The sequence below is a fragment of the Magnolia sinica genome, chromosome 2 (assembly GCF_029962835.1).
Source record: "Magnolia sinica isolate HGM2019 chromosome 2, MsV1, whole genome shotgun sequence".
Classification (NCBI taxonomy): Eukaryota; Viridiplantae; Streptophyta; class Magnoliopsida; order Magnoliales; family Magnoliaceae; genus Magnolia; species Magnolia sinica.
The window spans coordinates 57,298,870-57,316,222 of record NC_080574.1 but is presented as its reverse complement, the minus strand read 5'-3'; positions in this window follow the sequence as shown (position 1 = coordinate 57,316,222).

Here is a 17,353-nt window from a genome sequence, read left to right as displayed (position 1 = left end):
GGTTAGAATTGAATGATGGAGAAAATTTCATGATAAAGTACATCAACAGGACGAACTTGCAATTTGAAATGTTAATTGGGATGTGCGCCAGTGAATCTAGAGGGTGAGGTTCTTATTTAAGGGGGGTAGATTGTAACGACCCCAGTTCTGATAGATAGTGATATGTGTTTGGACACAAAAACAACATTTATAGGAAAATAATAAATGCTTAAGATCACCACAAAGTACATTGTCATCGCACCAAATCATAGTAGAAGCACTAAATTCGAGGACGAAATTCTTATTAAGGGGGGTAGATTGTAACACTCCGTACTTTCCAATACTCTGGTTTCAACAAGAAGACTTAGATTAGTATAAACACAAATCCAATTAAATAGAACGTTCGCCTTCGTCCCATGATTTAGTTTATTATTTAAAGAAGTTTTCCTCCTTAGACCAGACTATCTGACCATTGCTTATTAGAGCGAATGTTGTATTTGAGCTTATAACTGCGAGGATGCATAGTTGCTCGAAATAACTTGATTGAACAGGTTAGATACATCATAGTTTTTAAATTAAATGACTAAAGAATCATGCGAAACTGACTATTTAGATGCACCTAAACTTGTTCATGACCCTACAACCATCTTAAATAGAATTAGAATAAATCTGACCGTCCATTTTAGTTTGCGAAGCATGAACCAGCAAATCCACCGTAAATCACATTCTAAAGAGCCTAGTAGTAAATCAACTCCTAAACTAGAATGTACAACTAATCTACTCAGGACCCGTCATTTAGATCGACCCAAAAGACATTGGGGACATATAAATTGGTAGATGATCGACCGTGGTGAAATACGATCATTAAAACACACGTAATTATCGGATTATCGAATATATAGGGGATTGCGGCTCACTTAAGTTTTAGATCAACTCCTATATAACTCCCAAGCATTCCTCCGGGTCCATAAGACCTTTTTAACTGTTGATATGAAAAATTAAGAATAATCTGACCATCGAACCAAAAGAAACCCACGATTTAAGTTAAAAGTTAGAAGTATGGCCCACCTTATCTGTAGATCTACCCCATCTGTGAACCGGGACCCCTAATAGGACTAGTAGAGTCCACTGAACGGCTTGGATCTTTCAACACATCATTGTGGACCCCACAGTCATGGTGTGAGTGTATACTAGCGTGTGTACCCACACAACACTGGACCGGTCAGCTCGGTCAAACAGAGTTGACCTGAGTTTTACTTGAAAAAGAGAGTTTTCTCTCTCCTTTCTTTCTTTTCCAGCTAGGAACAAATGAAATCCACCCGTTTGAAATTGGGCCCACTGATTGAGTTCAGATCACTGATCTAAACCATCCATCACACTTAAGAGGAAATCTTGACCAAACCCCGTGATTTTTCACTTGTAGCTGCCTATACGTTTGTGCACAATCTCGGGTGAATGGTGAGTTGCGTGGTTTATTTCTGAAAATAGAAAGACTTCCGTTTCTCTCTCTCTCTCTTCTTAGTTAGCAGCACGTGCAGCTTCCCCTTGCATCCTAACCCACCACGTAAAACAATCATAGCCGTCCAATCCCCTCTGGATTTTAGGGCTTCCGTTGCAATGAAAAAGCCGCCAGGACTCCAATACTCGAAACCCACCGAGATTTGTGGACTGACGTCCATAATATGGACGCCACATTGATCAGTTGTCCCATCCATGCCACTTTAATGATGCAGATCTTATGATTAACCATCGAAGGGAGATCCATCATTAGTGACTAGATCATCTTCCTCGTCGAATCGAAAACACCCACCGCATTACACGGGCCCCACTCATTAATCTGATCAGTCCATCCGGTGGCCCAAGGGCATGGAAGATCATCAGAATGGATGGATTACAATCCTACCATTAGAATACTAACATATCAACCCAAATTCTATCGGGATTTACAACAAAACCTCTAACTAATCTGTAATTGGATGCCGACCCTTCTAGATGTTTAAGAAGGTATAAATACCATTTATCCTTTTAGGGCAACCTTTTCAAAAGAGCGAAACTTAGGGGAGAAAGAGGACGCCGCTTCTGGAGCCGTTCTACCACCCTGAGTTGAGCCAACTCAGACCGAGTCACCGCGAGATCGGGCTGAGTCTAGGGCATCACCTAGTCACTCCAATAGAGAAAAGAAAGAGGAAAGGAAGGCAAGAGAGAAGATTGAGAAAAGGATTTAAAGAGAGAGAAAATGAAAGAGAAGACAACAAGAGAAGATGGGTGCGGTTCGTGTTGCTGCGAGCTCGGACCGAGTCTAGAGTTGCCTCTGGTTTTTCTTGGTAGAGTCAGACTCTGTTTGGATGCTGGAATGATGAACAGAAGAAGAAAGGAGAAAGGAGAATCAGGAGAGGATGAATCGGGCGCTGCTGCTTGGTGTTGCATTTGTGCCGCACCGAGTCGAGGCAGCTTAAGTCGAGTTGAACTCGATCATCCAGCTCCTGCTGCTGGAACGTCGGTAGATAGGAAAGAAAAGAAAACAAAGAAGAAGCAGAGAAGAAGGGCTAGGAGAGGGAGTGGTGGCCTGTTCAGTTCTGATTCTTAGTCTCATTGACTCAGTTGCAACGAGTCCAATTGAGTTGGCAGGTGCTAGGTTGAACCAGGACACATCTCATGAATCTGGTCTGAGGCCAAGCTCCTTGTTGACTAGCTTAGAAAGCAGAGAAATAGAAGTGAGGAAAGAAGAGGGAGTGAAAGAAGAAAAATAAAAGAAGTGGGAGTGAAAGAAGAAAAAGAAAAGAAGAGGGGAAGAGAGGTGAGTCACTGAGTTGATTCGGTTCAAAACCAAGTTAGGCCTCTAACTCACTATTTGGTCGGGTCTAGACCCTATTGGAAGTTCACGGCAGAGTAGGAAAAGAAGAAAAAAAAAGGAGAGAAAGGAGGAGTCGAGATCGTGTGACTTGCCTGAGTCAAGTCACGGAGTCAACAATCTAGTGTGGTGAGTTCTGATCTCATAAACTTTAGAGTTAAATCTTGTTTTAAGATAATCTAGGCCTTTAATTGAAATGTAGGGAATGTTGACACCCAAACGCCTCCTTAGATCGTGAAATTAGGATCGAGTTGTGTTGGAAACCTACTCAAATGAGTCACTGTGTTTAGGATGCAACATAAGCAAGAAAATTCAACTTGAAAGGTGAGGATTACCCTTCAAGATTTTCTACATCTTGATAGTTGGTGTAGCTTGCTTATTTAATCTCTTGCCTAAAATAATACTTAGTGAAAGTGTTGATAAATACTAGTTTCTAATTTAGTAATTCTTTATAATGATTGATGGTTAGATTTATATTCAATTATGAATATGCGATAGGTCTCAAATATTCCTCTTTACATTTGTAATTACTTTTCACAATGTGCTTGACTTGTTTTGCTACTTGTGGTTATTTTATGATGTTTGTGGAAGTCTTGAACTAGTGGTCTTTCTGTTAAATAGATTAAATGGAATGTCCTTGTCATGGACTTACCACATTGTGTATCATTTGTGCCTACATGACTTTTTGGGAATAATCCCTTTTTAATCACACCATTAGGTGGAATAATTGGCCCTCGCGGCTTTTATGGAATACTTGCCCTTTTGCGTCTTTAATGGATTATTTTGTACAACCTTGTGATGGTAAGTTGCAATTGTTGGACTACAATTGGCTACTAGTTGAAGGGGTTACACTGAAAACATCACATTTATTAGTCTCATGAGCCAAGAATGGTGGAATGGGACACTATGCTTGAGCTGTCGGCCTATGCTAGGTGACCAACCCCCCATAGTGACCTTTGAGCTTTTCTAAATTGATTGTTTGAATTTGGCATAATACAAGCTGGGCTAATCATCCATTTTCATGGCATACTTACGATCTTTTTCGGGTGGATAGTTCTCCTTGGGTGTACTTTTGTGTACTTTTTTAGGTGACTAATTCTCCTTGGGCGATCTATATTATTTGGTCTTTTCCGAGTGGTTAGTTCTCCTTGCATGTACCTTGGTGTACTTTTTCGGGTGACTAATTCTCCTTAGGTGATCTATATTATTTGGTCTTTTCTGGGTGGTTTGTTCTCCTTGGGTGTACCTTGTGTACTTTTTTCGGGTGACTAATTCTCTTTGGGCGATCTATAGTATATAGTCCTTTTCGGGTAGCTATTTCTCCTTGGGCGACCTCGTTGCATAGTGTTTTTTGTGTCGCTAGTCTTCCTTGGGCGTACCTCTGAGTATTTTTCTGGGTGGCTAGTTCTCCTTAGGCGACTTTTTTTACCAGCTAGATGTGCATCCCCAGGTCTGTGAGGATGTGCATGCATCCATGCATTTAAACAAGATTATTCTAGGTGATTTATTTAATGAATGTGTATCTGATGAACTTTATTTGATTCCCATGACAATCATTGTGTTATATTTGTTATATACTGTCTCTGTTATTTATGCTTAATTATCTTAATGATACGATAAATCTTGGGGGTATACCTCATGCGATAGCCATTGACGCCATCGAACCGTATTCAGTGTGCAGGAGACGTAGATGATGCGTATGCTGGTGTTCATGTAGAATGAAAAGAGGAGATGATCTTGTGACTCTCCATTCCTGATTTTATTTGTATTTAATTTATACTGTTATATTTGTAAAGGTTAAGACATTGGTTTGTATAAGTTTTCGAGTAACTGCTGGAAACATTTGTATTTGCACATTTGGACTCCCTCTTATACTCGATTGCTCATATTCCGCTAGTTTATTAACTCTGATAAAAAGAAAACAAAATGTATGTGCAATTTGAGTTACAGTTAAAGGTTAACAGTCGGGTTTTTGGAAAACGAGTAGTGTACTCGGGTTCCGGGAACCAGGGTGTTACAGATGGTATTAGCGAGACTTTAGACAAATCTTGCCTTTGGGAAATAAACTTATACAAAACCTTAAATGTCTCAAGTTCGAATGTTGAAATTAGAGATTTGAATGTAGGTAAATCCCTCTAGACTTTAGAGAAAGTTTGAGAACATAGAAATCTAAACTTAAGTTCCCTTAAGAATTATCAGGATATCCATTCAAACTTATGTGAAGTTCCCTTTGAATTAGGAGAAATTGAGAGGGTAGAGATTGGAGATTTTAGGATCCCTGGGAAATCATCTGGATAATCATAAAACCTAAAATAAGGCTTTGACTCCATTGTAAACTACTAGAAAAATTGTTGAACTAAGAAACCAAACTCTAGGTCCCCTTAGAAATTTATTAGGAATGCCATTTGGATTTATTATAAATTCCATGGAAATTTGAAACCTTAGACTCCTTTGAAATTTTTAGGATGAGTCATTTGAACACAAGGACAAGAACTTTGAATCCCATGTAAATTACTAGAATAGTTACTTAAATTTGGAAACTACCTAAGTCCCATGAGAAAACAAATTTCAACTACAATATATATGAGGTTAAGAAGAATATTTCTTGAACTTGATTTCCAGTGAACTTTCAGAAATCTAGGAATTAAATTTTATTTTATTTTTTCTTTTGGAATAACACCTTTACAACACTCATCAAGCAAAACGAATTTAGGCGTTTTATGAAATTCTTTACCACCGTATTGCACATTACATCTAACATAACGCTCCCTAAACTTAAAAGAATTGTGCTACCAATCACAATTTGAACTCTCTTAGTACATCTCTTTAGTTAGAGGTAATATTCCTTATAAATTCCAGCACCTACAATTAACTAGAGGAGAAATTATAGGGTTTTGGGTAAATTCCTAACCATAGACTGAGCACATTAGAATTATATTTGAAAACCGAGGTGAAATTAGCAAAATTTTGAACTTGAATTTCCATCCTGAAAGTTTCAATCAATGCACGAGATAATCAAAGTGCATAGTGAAAACGTGACGGTCATTTAGTTTTGATAAACATAAATTTTGGGTACTCTTGTGGTACAAATGGAAAACTTTATGATACTCCTAAGTGTCTAGAATAACTAGGACCATGAACTGATGGAATCATACTTTAAGAAAACTATATGCGAAATATATGCAGTTTGATTCAAATTCTCTATCCTAGAAAATTTCCAAAGATCTCAATGCCCTGATCAAGCAGAAGATTGAAAATTTTCAGGATTAAAAATGATGCCGATAAATCCGCCACTCCGCGCAAACAGAGGATCGATGTATCAGGCTCAAACCTACTACAACCATATGTTCGTGTTAGCCCGAACATTAAAAATAGAAAACTATATTTACTATTGATAGTTGGGAACTATCATTAAAGGTGAAAGAAAATAAAAATAAAGACATAATGATATTACTACATGTCATCTAAATAAACTTGTAAGCGCAATAAATACTATTAAAAAATGCTGAGGTCATTAGGTATTTAAATAAATCCCTACTTTTGGTTAATAATAAAAAAAAAAAACTAACATCTAGTAGAACCTATATATGTTAGTAGATTTATTATGATGGAGGTATAAGAATTTTAGCAAAATTTAAATAGAGACCGACAAAATCTAGGTTAGAATTGATTGATGGAGAAAAATTTGTCATAAAGTACATCAACAAGACAAACTTGCAATCTGAAATGTTAATTGGGATGTGTGCCAGTGAATCTAGAGGGAGAGGTTCTTCTTTAAGGGGGGTAGATTGTAACGACCCCAATTCTGATAGATATTGATATGTGTTTGGATACAAAAACAACATTTATAGGAAAATAATAAATGCTTAAGATCACCACAAAGTACATTGTCATCGCCCCAAATCATAGTAGAAGCACTAAATTTTGAGGTCGAAATTCTCTTAAAGGGGGGTAGATTGTAACCCTCCGTACTTTCCAATACTCTGGTTTTACCAAGAAGACTTGGATTAGTATAAACAAAAATCCAATTAAATAGAATGTTTGCCTTCATCCTAGCATTCAGTTTATTATTTGAAGAAGTTTTCATCCTTAGACTAGACTATCTGACCATTACTTATTAGAGTGAATGTAGTAGTTGAGCATACAACCGCGAGGATGCACAATTGCTCAAAATAATTTTATTAAACAGGTTAGATACATCATAGTTTGTGAATTAAATGACTAAAGAATCATGCGAAACTGACTATTTACATGCAGCTAAACTTGTTCATGACCCTACAACCATCCTAAATCGAATTAGAATAAATCTGACTGTCCATTTTAGTTTGCGAAGCATGAACCAGCAAATCCATCGTAAATCACATTCTAAAGAGCCTAGTAGTAAATCAACTCCTAAACTAGAATGTACAACTAACCTACTTGGGACCTGTCATTTCGATCGACCCAAAAGACATTGGGGACATAAATTGGTAGATGATCGACCGTGGTGAAATATGATCATTAAACTACACGTAATTATCGGATTATCGAATATATAGGGGATTGCGGCTCACCTAAGTTTTAGATCAACTCCTATATAACTCCCAAGCATTCCTCTGAGTCCATAAGACCTTTTTAACCATTGATATGAAAAATTGAGAATAATCTGACCATTAAACCAAAAGAAACCCACGATTTAAGTTATAAGTTAGAAGTATGGCCCACCTTATCTATAGATCTGCCCCATCTGTGAACCAGGACACTAATAGGACTAGTAGAGTCCATTGAACGGCTTAGATCTTTCAACACATCATTGTGGACCCCATAGTCACGATGTGAGTGTATACTAGCGAGTGGACCCACACAACACTGGGCCGGTCAGGTCGGTCAAACAGAGTTGACCTGAGTTTTACTTGAAAAAGAGAGTTTTCTCTCTCCTTTCTTTCTTTTCCAGCCAGGAACGAACGGAATCCACCCGTTTGAAATCGGGCCCACCGATTGAGTTCGGATCAATGATCTAAACCATTCATCACATTCAGGAGGAAATCTTGACCAAATCTCGTGATTTTTCACTCGTAGTTGCATATATATTTGTGCACAATCTCGGGTGAAACGTGAGTTGCGCGGTGTATTTTTGAAAATGGAAAGACTTCCGTTTCTCTCTCTCTTCTTAGTTGGCAGCACGTGCATCTTCCCCTTGCATCCTAACCCACCATGCAAAACAATCCTAGCCATCCATTCCTCTCTGGATTTTAGGGCTTCCGTCGCAATGAAAAAGCTGCCGCGACTCCAATACTCGGAACCCACCGAGATTTGTGGACTGACGTCCTGAATATGGACCCCACCTTGATCAGTGGTCCCATCCATGCTGCTCAGATGATCTAGATCTTATGATTAACCATCAAAGGGAGATCCACCATTGGCGACTGGATCATCTTCCCCGTCGAATCGAAAACAGCCACCGTATTGCACGGGCCCCACTGATTGATCTGATCAGTCCATCCGATGGCCCAAGGGCATGGAAGATCATCAGAGTGGATGGATTACAACCCTACCATTAGAATACCGACATATCAACCCAAATTCTGTCGGGATTTACAACAAAACCTGTAACTAATCCGTAATTAGATGCTGGCCCTTCTAGATGTTTAATATGGTATTAAATACCCTCTTTCCTTTTAGGGCAACATTTTTAAAAGAGAGAAAACCTAGGGGAGAAAGAGGGCGCCGCTTCTGGAGCCGTTTTACCACCCTGAGTTGAGCCAACTTAGACCGAGTCACCGCGAGATCGGGCTGAGTCTAGGGCGTCACCTGGTCGCTCCAACAGAGAAAAGAAAGAGGAAAGGAAGGCGAGAGAGAAGATGGAGAAAAGGAGTGAAAGAGAGAGAAAATGAAAGAGGAGAGCAAGAGAAGATGGGTGCGGTTCGTGTTGCTACGAGCTCGGACCGAGTCCAGCGCTGCCTCCGGTTTTTCCTGGCAGAGTCAGACTCCGCCTGGATGCTGGAATGACGAACAGAAGAAGAAAGGAGAAAGGAGAATCAGGAGAGGACGAGTAGGGCACTGCTGCTCGCTGCTGCATTTGTGCTGCACCGAGTCGAGGCAGCTCAAGTTGAGTTGAACTCGATCATCCAGCTCCTGCTGCTGGAATGTTGGCAGATAGGAAAGAAAAGAAAACAAATAAGAAGCAGAGAAGAAGGGCTTGGAGACGGAGTGGTGGCCTGTTCAGTTCTGATTCCTAGTCTCACTGACTCGGTTGCAACGAGTCCAACTGAGTTGGCAGGTGCTAGGTGAACCAGGACACATTTGATGAATCAGGTCTAAGGCCTAACTCCTTGTTAACCAGCTCAGAAAGAAGAGAAATAGAAGTGAGGAAAGAAGAGGGAGTGAAAGAAGAAAAAGAAAAGAAGAGGGAGTGAAAGGAGAAAAAGAAAAGAAGAGGAGAAGAGAGGCGAGTCACTGAATTGACTCGGTTCAAAACCAAGTCAAGCCTTTGACTCACTATTTGGTTTAGACCCTACTGGAAGTTCACAGCAGAGTAGGAAAAGAAGAAAAAAAGGGGAGAGAAAGGAGAAGGAGTTGAGATCGTGTGACTCGCCTGAGTTAAGTCACCGAGTCAACAATCTAGTTTGGTGAGTTCTGATCTCATTAACTTTAGAGTTAAATCTTGTTTTAAGCTAATCCAAGCCTTTAATTGAAATGTATGGAATGTTGACACCCAAATGCCCCCTTAGGTCGTGAAATTGGGATCGAGTTGTGTTGGAAACCTACTCAAGTGAGTCACCGTGTTTAGGATGCAACATAAGCAAGAAAATTCGACTTGAAAGGTGAGGATTACCCTTCAGGATTTTCTACATCTTGATAGTCAGCGTAGCTTGCTTATTTAATCTCTTGCCTAAAATAATACTTACTGAAAGTGTTGATAAATGCTAGTTTCTAATTTAGTAATTCTTTATAATGATTGATAGTTAGATTTATATTTAATAATGAACATGCGATAGGTCTCAAATATTCCTCTTTACATGTGTAATTACTTTTGACAATGTGCTTGACTTGTTTTGCCACTTGCGGTTATTTTATGATGTTTGTGGAAGTCCTTGAACTAGTGGCCTTTCTGTCAAATAGATTAAATGGAATGTCCTTGTCGTGGACTTACTACATTGTGTATCATTTGTGCCTACATGACTTTTTGGGAATATTCCCTTTTTAGTCACACCATTAGGTGGAATAATTGGCCCTTGCGGCTTTTATGGAATACTTGCTCTTTTGCGGCTTTAATGGATTATTTTGTACAACCTTGCGATGATAAGTTTCACTTGTTGGACTACAATTGGCCACTAGTTAAAGGAGTTACCCTTAAAACATCATATTTATTAGTCTCATGAGCCAGGGATGGTGGAATGGGACGCTATGCCTGAGTTGTCGGCCTATGCTAGGTGACCAATCCCCTATAATGACCTTTGAGCTTTTCTAAATTGATTGTTTGAATTTGGAATAATAATGGCTGGGCTAATCATGTATTTTCATGGCATACATTATGGTCTTTTCCGAGTGGTTAGTTCTCCTTGGGTGTACCTTTGTATACTTTTCCGGGTGACTAATTCTCCTTGGGTGATCTATATTATTTGGTATTTTCTGGGTGGTTAGTTCTCCTTGGGTGTACCTTTGTGTACTTTTCCGTGTGACTAATTCTCCTTGGATGATCTATATTATTTGGTTTTTCTCAGGTGGTTAGTTCTCATTGGGTGTACCTTGTGTACTTTTTTCAGGTGACTAATTCTCCTTGAGCGATCTATATGATATGGTCTTTTTCGGGTAGATAGTTCTCCTTGGGTGACCTCATTGCATAGTCTTTTTTGGGTGGCTAGTCTTCCTTGGCATACCTTTGAGTATTTTTTCGGGTGGTTAGTTCTCCTTGGGCGACTTTTTTTACCAGCTAGATGTGCATCCTTGGTTTGTGAGCATGTGCATGCATCCATGCATTTAAACAAGATTATTCTGGGTGATTTATTTATTGAATGCGTATCTGATGAACCTTATCTGATTCCCATGATAATCATTGTGTTATATTTGTTATATACTGTTTCTGATAACTATGCTTAATTATCTTGATGATACGTAAATCTTGGGGGTATACCTCACTGCAATGCCATTGACGTTATCGAACCGTACTCAGTGTGCAGGAGAGGTAGATGATACGTATGCTGGTGTTCATGTAGAATGAGAGGAGCTAGATGATCTTGCGACTCTCTATTCCTGATTTTATTTGTATTTAATTTATACTATTATGTTTGTAAAGGTTAATACATTGGTTTGTATAAGTTTTCGGGTAACCGCTTAAAACATTTGGATTTACACATTTGGACTCCCTCTTGTACTTGATTGCTCATATTCCGTTAGTTTATTAATTTTGATAAAAAAATGTATGTGAAATTTGAGTTGAAGTTAAAGGTTAACAGTCGGGTTTTTGGAAAACGAGTAGTATACTCGGGTTCCGGGAACCGGGGTGTTACAATATAACAGACAACAATAGACCACAATCGGCCTCAAACGGTATATCACATACAAGGAGTAAGAGGTATACAACATGCCCTTTCTACATCTATAGGAGTCCTTGTAGTATGTTTCACGTTACACTAACATTAGCCTCCCAAGGTACTAATATATCATATAACCCAAAACGGGGTCCACTGAGGGGCGGCGGATCTATCCCAAACATCCAGATGGGCTCTAGACAGTGGATATACCAAATCTAATACCACATATTCTTCCATCTATGGTAAGGGGTGATGATGTACTAAATAATGGATATACCAAATCTGCTACCACATATTCTTCCATCTACGGCAAGGGGTGATGATGTACTAAACAATGGATATACCAAATCTAATATAACATATTCTTCCATCTACGGCAACGGGTGATGATGCACTCTCCTCCAGACAGCGGATGGCCTAGATGATACACTAATGTCAAGGATGGACCTCACACTTGTATCAACAAGGAGATGGATGGTGTGGATGATATGTACATGTCACAAGGTCCTAGCAAATGGGGTACAAAGGTAAGATACAGCTCTTATGGCGAGTCAAGTAGGTATATAATAAGGTGAGTTCACAAGGTGAGCTAACAGGGTGAACAATTGGACTTTTTCAATCTCTTATCATGAATAAACTGGGCTTTATTATGTGGCCCGATACATACATAAAGTGGGCTTGGTGGAGTTCATATTTCTAGGACTATGTGTCCTTCCAAACGGATTGGGTAGCCTGCTCAGCACCTAAGTGGGACTTGGGTATGATCACTAAACTTGGGCAAAACATGTATCTTGGTGGGCTACATTTCTATGGAAGGCCCTGTATGAACATAATGTGGGCTTCAAGGTTTGGACAATCCTATATGGCATGGTGGGAAGCACCATTATCAATGGGGGCCTAACGGTTTGGGTTAGCCTAACAAGGGTAGGGTGGAAATGGGCTTAACAACGGGCCCTAGGATAGTTTACAACAGTGGCCATTTAACCACCGCTACTCCTAAGTGTGGCCTATTTGGGGCTAGGATTTAACTCTCAAGGTAACCCATGGGGGCGTATAACTCATACATCATGGTGGGCCTGCAAAAGGCGGTCCGTATAATGAATGGATAGTGTGCATACAACACACACATCATGGTGGGCCTCCCACATCACAATGGGCCTCACACATCATAATGGGTCTCATCACATCACAATGGGCCTCGTCACATCACAATGGGCCTCATACATCACAATGGGCTTACATATCCCAATGGGTCTACATGCCACAATGGACCTCATCACAATGGGCATACATATCCCAATGGGCCTCATCACAACACAGTGGGCCTACAAGATGGGCCCCACTAGATGGGTAGCATGGATATAAAATACATACGTCATGTGGTTGGTTTGGTGGACGGCCAGCCCACCAGCGGCTTAGCCCGTTGGGCGTCCAGCCAACGGATAACCTGGATAGAACACATACAAGGTGGCCCACTGGGTGTCTAGCTAATGGACGGCCTGGATAAAACACATACAGGGTGGGTCCCATAAGGCGTGGGCCACCCAGGAAGGTGGGCCGGCTGCTGGGCCTCTCACAATGTCACAGTGGGCCTAAAAGGTTTCCACGGTGGGCGTTAGCCCACTGCTGTCAGCAGGGGAGCCTGACCGCTGGACGGTGTGGATGAAGTACACATCGTGGTGGATCTTGCAGCTACTGGACATTCGGTCCAACAGCGTTCCACAGATGGACGGTAAGGATAAAATACATATATGGTGGGTCCCACCGTTCCACGTGCTGGACGGACGACGTGGATAAGATATACATCAAGTGGGCCCTGCAGCTATTGGACAACAGTCCAGCAGCGTCCCACTGATGGACGGTCTAGCTGGCCACTGGCCTTATTGGGCTAGATAGTCTGGATACAATGAACATCATGGTGGGTCCCACCATCCCATGTGCTGGATGGTGAGGATGTAACACATACGCAAGGGTGGATGACACGTCCCACCTGCTGGATGGTGTAGATACAATACATATATCTAGGTGGGGTCCAAGTGAGTGGGCCACCCCACTTAGGATCAAGTTAACATGTGTGTTTTCCCTTCATTTGGGCCTGTCTGAAAATAAACAGTAAGGAGGCTGGACGTGGCAACGAGGTGGGCCCCGGTTTAGAAAGTGGGTTGGTCTGCCAAATGGACAGCGTGGATAAAATTCATGTAATCGAGGTAGGCCATCAACAGGAAAGATATATATATATATATATATATATATATATATATATATAGAGAGAGAGAGAGAGAGAGAGAGAGAGAGAGAGAGAGAGAGCGAGAGAGAGAGACGCATGGTGGAAGGGAGCTCCGTCACTATGAGCTCCCTTGAGCTATATTACATACATCAAGATGGGTCTCAACACATGTGGGCCCTCAAAATGGAAATCAAGGTAGGGATACCATCCCCACCACAAGTTTAAAGGTCTAGATGACCATTACATGTTGGCTATCAAAATAAGCATTATGGTGGGGTCCATGGAGAATGGCCCCATCATGGAATAAACATATGTATCTTGGTGGGCCATTGGTCACACCTTGGGTCCAAAATGGGATCTCTACCATTAACTGGTAGGCCCCACTTGCCTCATGCATCAAAATTAAGATCTAAACCTAAGATCACCCACCTATAGCTTATCTTCTTTAGCTCCTTGAAATCCTTGGCTCCTAAGCTCTCTCTCTAATGGTGGATGATGAAGTTTGGATGGTTAGATGGTGAGATTGGGTGGTAGGGAGATGGGTCTTCTCTTGGCTTCTCTTTTCTCTCCTTAGTCTTTTTCTCTCTTGGTTGCTAGGGAAATGGAGGGAGAAATGAGATGGAATGAGTGAGGAATGGGTGCTGTAAGTAGAGGTGACATGGAGGGTATGAGATTAGTTAACTTTTGGGGGCATGAGGTGGCATGGGGTATGTGTTGCCTTACATTGTTGGTAAGAAAAGGGATGGGATAGGTATGGGTTAATTTGACTTGATGATGAGAGAGGAATGGGTAGAGATTCCTCTCTCCCAACCTGGAATCTTCCTGGATTCGTTGTGCACAGTGTTTCCTCAAAATATACGTAGGCCCACTACTCCTAGCCTTGGTATCGCATTGATGCACAAGACACGGTGCTAGAATCGCTGTGATGGTGCGGTCGCGAGGGTATAGCTTTCGAGTTGAGTCAACTCAGATCTTTGGGATGTGACTTAAGGTTGTACGCATTCGCTGTCTACAGGTTACGGGTCGTCAAAATTAAACGTTAAGGATTGCGGGAGTTGGACAGAAGGTACGGTACAAGGATACGAGCCTTACATTGATCATTGAAGCATTTGATTGCTAAGGCATCGATTTTGTGAGACCATTCCCCCAATCCTTTGGGAATTTATACATTTTGCTAATAATAGACTATATCACTAAGTGTGTCGAAGCAATCCTATGGTGGAACAATAACCATCAAACAGTCATTAAGTTTTTAAAAGAGAACATCCTTTACCGGTTCGGAACACCTTGGGCCATCATTAGTGATGGAGGTTCACATTTCTGTAATAGGCCATTTGCAAACTTAAGGAAGAAATATAGCATCTCTCATAAGGCGAGCACTCAATACCACCCAAAGACAAGTGGGCAAGCTGAGATTTTCAACAAGGATATTAAACACATTTTGGAAAAGACAGTTAACCCTGACCGAAAGGATTGGTCAATTTGATTGACCGATGCTTTATAGGCCTACCGTACTACATTTAAGACCCCTATTGGAATGTCTCCCTTTAGACTTATCTATGGGAAGGAGTACCACTTACCTGTGAAGTTGGAACATAGAGCTTATTGGGCTATCAAGAATTTGAACTTCGATTTAGACAACGCTAGCTTATTACGCAAACTACAATTGAATGAACTCGAGGAGATTCAGAATGATGCATATGAGAACTCAAGAATTTATAAGGACAGGATGAAGGTGTTCCATGACAGGAACATCCTTCGAAAGTCATTCTTAGTTGGTCAAAAAGTCCTTTTGTACAATTCTTGGTTACATTTTTTTCAGGTAAACTCTGATCTCGTTGGACCAATCCTTTCATTGTTACTAATGTCTATCATCATAGGGCCATCAAGATTTAGAATCCAAACAATGACAATGTTTTCAAATGAATGGACATTGATTAAAGCCATTTGATGAGAAATTTGATTCAGAGGACATGTCCATACCTCTGATTGATCCTGCTTACCAGGATTGACATCCTAGTCTGACGGAGGTATAGTAGGTTTATTGCTTTCATATATGTTGTGTTTAGGATAGTTTTCTTTTCGTTGTTTAGGATAGTTTACTTTTTGCCATTTAGGATAGTTTGCTTTCTATTGGTTTAATTCTTGTGCTAACCCATCTTCACACTGAGATCATTGGACAAGCCTCAAAATTCCTTCTTCAGGTATTATCTTTCCATCACTTCCCTTTTCTTTTCATTGCCTCTTTTATATTACATTCTTAATTCTTTTACATTAAGGACAATATAGATTTTAGGTTGGGGATGGGGGAATTAGGTAAAGTAATCAGTGTTTTCTCAGTTTTAAGCAAAAAATTTAAAAATTTTCAATGTTACAAGTTGAAATCTATTTGGGAAGCGATGAATTGTGACTTCAAAATGCTTTGAGTATGATAAAATAGAGATCAAATTTTGGATTGTTAGAGTTTGATCATCTAAGTAATCTATCACCTAAGTTCTTGCTCTCAATTGATTAAGAAGTAGTTTGAATATCATGTTAATCTAAATCACAAGACACATTCAATTTGTCTTTTATAAGACATGCTAAAATTTCTGATTGTTACTATGTGAATCATTGATAGATGGTTAGAATCAAGTCTGGAGAATTTTATTTACCTTAAAAGAAGAAAAGAAATAGTTAGAATCAAGTCTTATATGGTGAAAAGACTGGAAAGAATGTAAAAATAATACAAGGTTTATAAAAGAATAAATAAAATTGACCGTCGATATAAAATCAAAAACTGAAAAAGAAGGAGAGGGGGATAAGTTCGGAATCAATACTTGAGTTTCAAACCAATCTTGAAGTGATGAGCATAGTTTATGTTGAGGGTCAAATATTGCATATTTGACCCCATTTATTACTTGGTTTTATGAACATGATAATGCTTAATGTTCTATTTTAATCGTGTTTGTGTTGTAAGGTGAATTTAAGGGCTTAGATTGAAAAGGATACTAAAAGCGTGGATTTAACGCTCAAGAATCACCAAGGTCAAGGATGGATATGATGAGAGCAAGAATGAAGAATTCACATGTCAAAGATCTAAGAAAACCAAGTGAGGAAGAAGGAGCATTGAAGACTTGAAGAGGAGAAAAGGAACCTTAAAAATCAGCATCATTCGACTAGTCCAAAACCATGCTCGACCAGTCGAAGGAACTTCGACTCGAACTCCAGTGACCAAATCTTCTAAATTCCCATCATCCTCGACCAGCTAAAGGAGACCCTCGACCAGTCGAAGGTGACCCTCGACAAGTCGAGGGTTACACAAATCTTGCGCGGACTGCATAAATTTGAGATGATTTTCAAAAATTTCCAACTCAGTGCGAAGGTAGGTGATGCAAAACTATAAATAGGGGTCCTTAGGGCATCCCTAGGCATCATCTAAGGTTTGAGGAGTGGAGCAAAAGCATGGAGAAGCCGTCGCCAAGAGTTTTTCTTCCCTTTCCTTAGTTTTTTTTTATGCTTTTCTTAAGAGATTGTAGTTCAATCATGTCTATGGTTGGCTATACCTCTTAGATAGGGCTAAGAGGTGAAGCTTGTAGCATGATGAGATGTTTTCTATTGCTTTGATTTATATTTAAGTTGAACTATCTTTGATTCTAGTTTGATATTTAAGAAATACTGTCAGTTTTTAATGGTTTGTTGTGACTTAAATTACAATAGATCTACGATAGCTTTGAGTTGTTCTTTTCATGTATTGAGATTGTGAAATTAGGAAATCCCGTTGTTCACCATCGTCCTATGGGC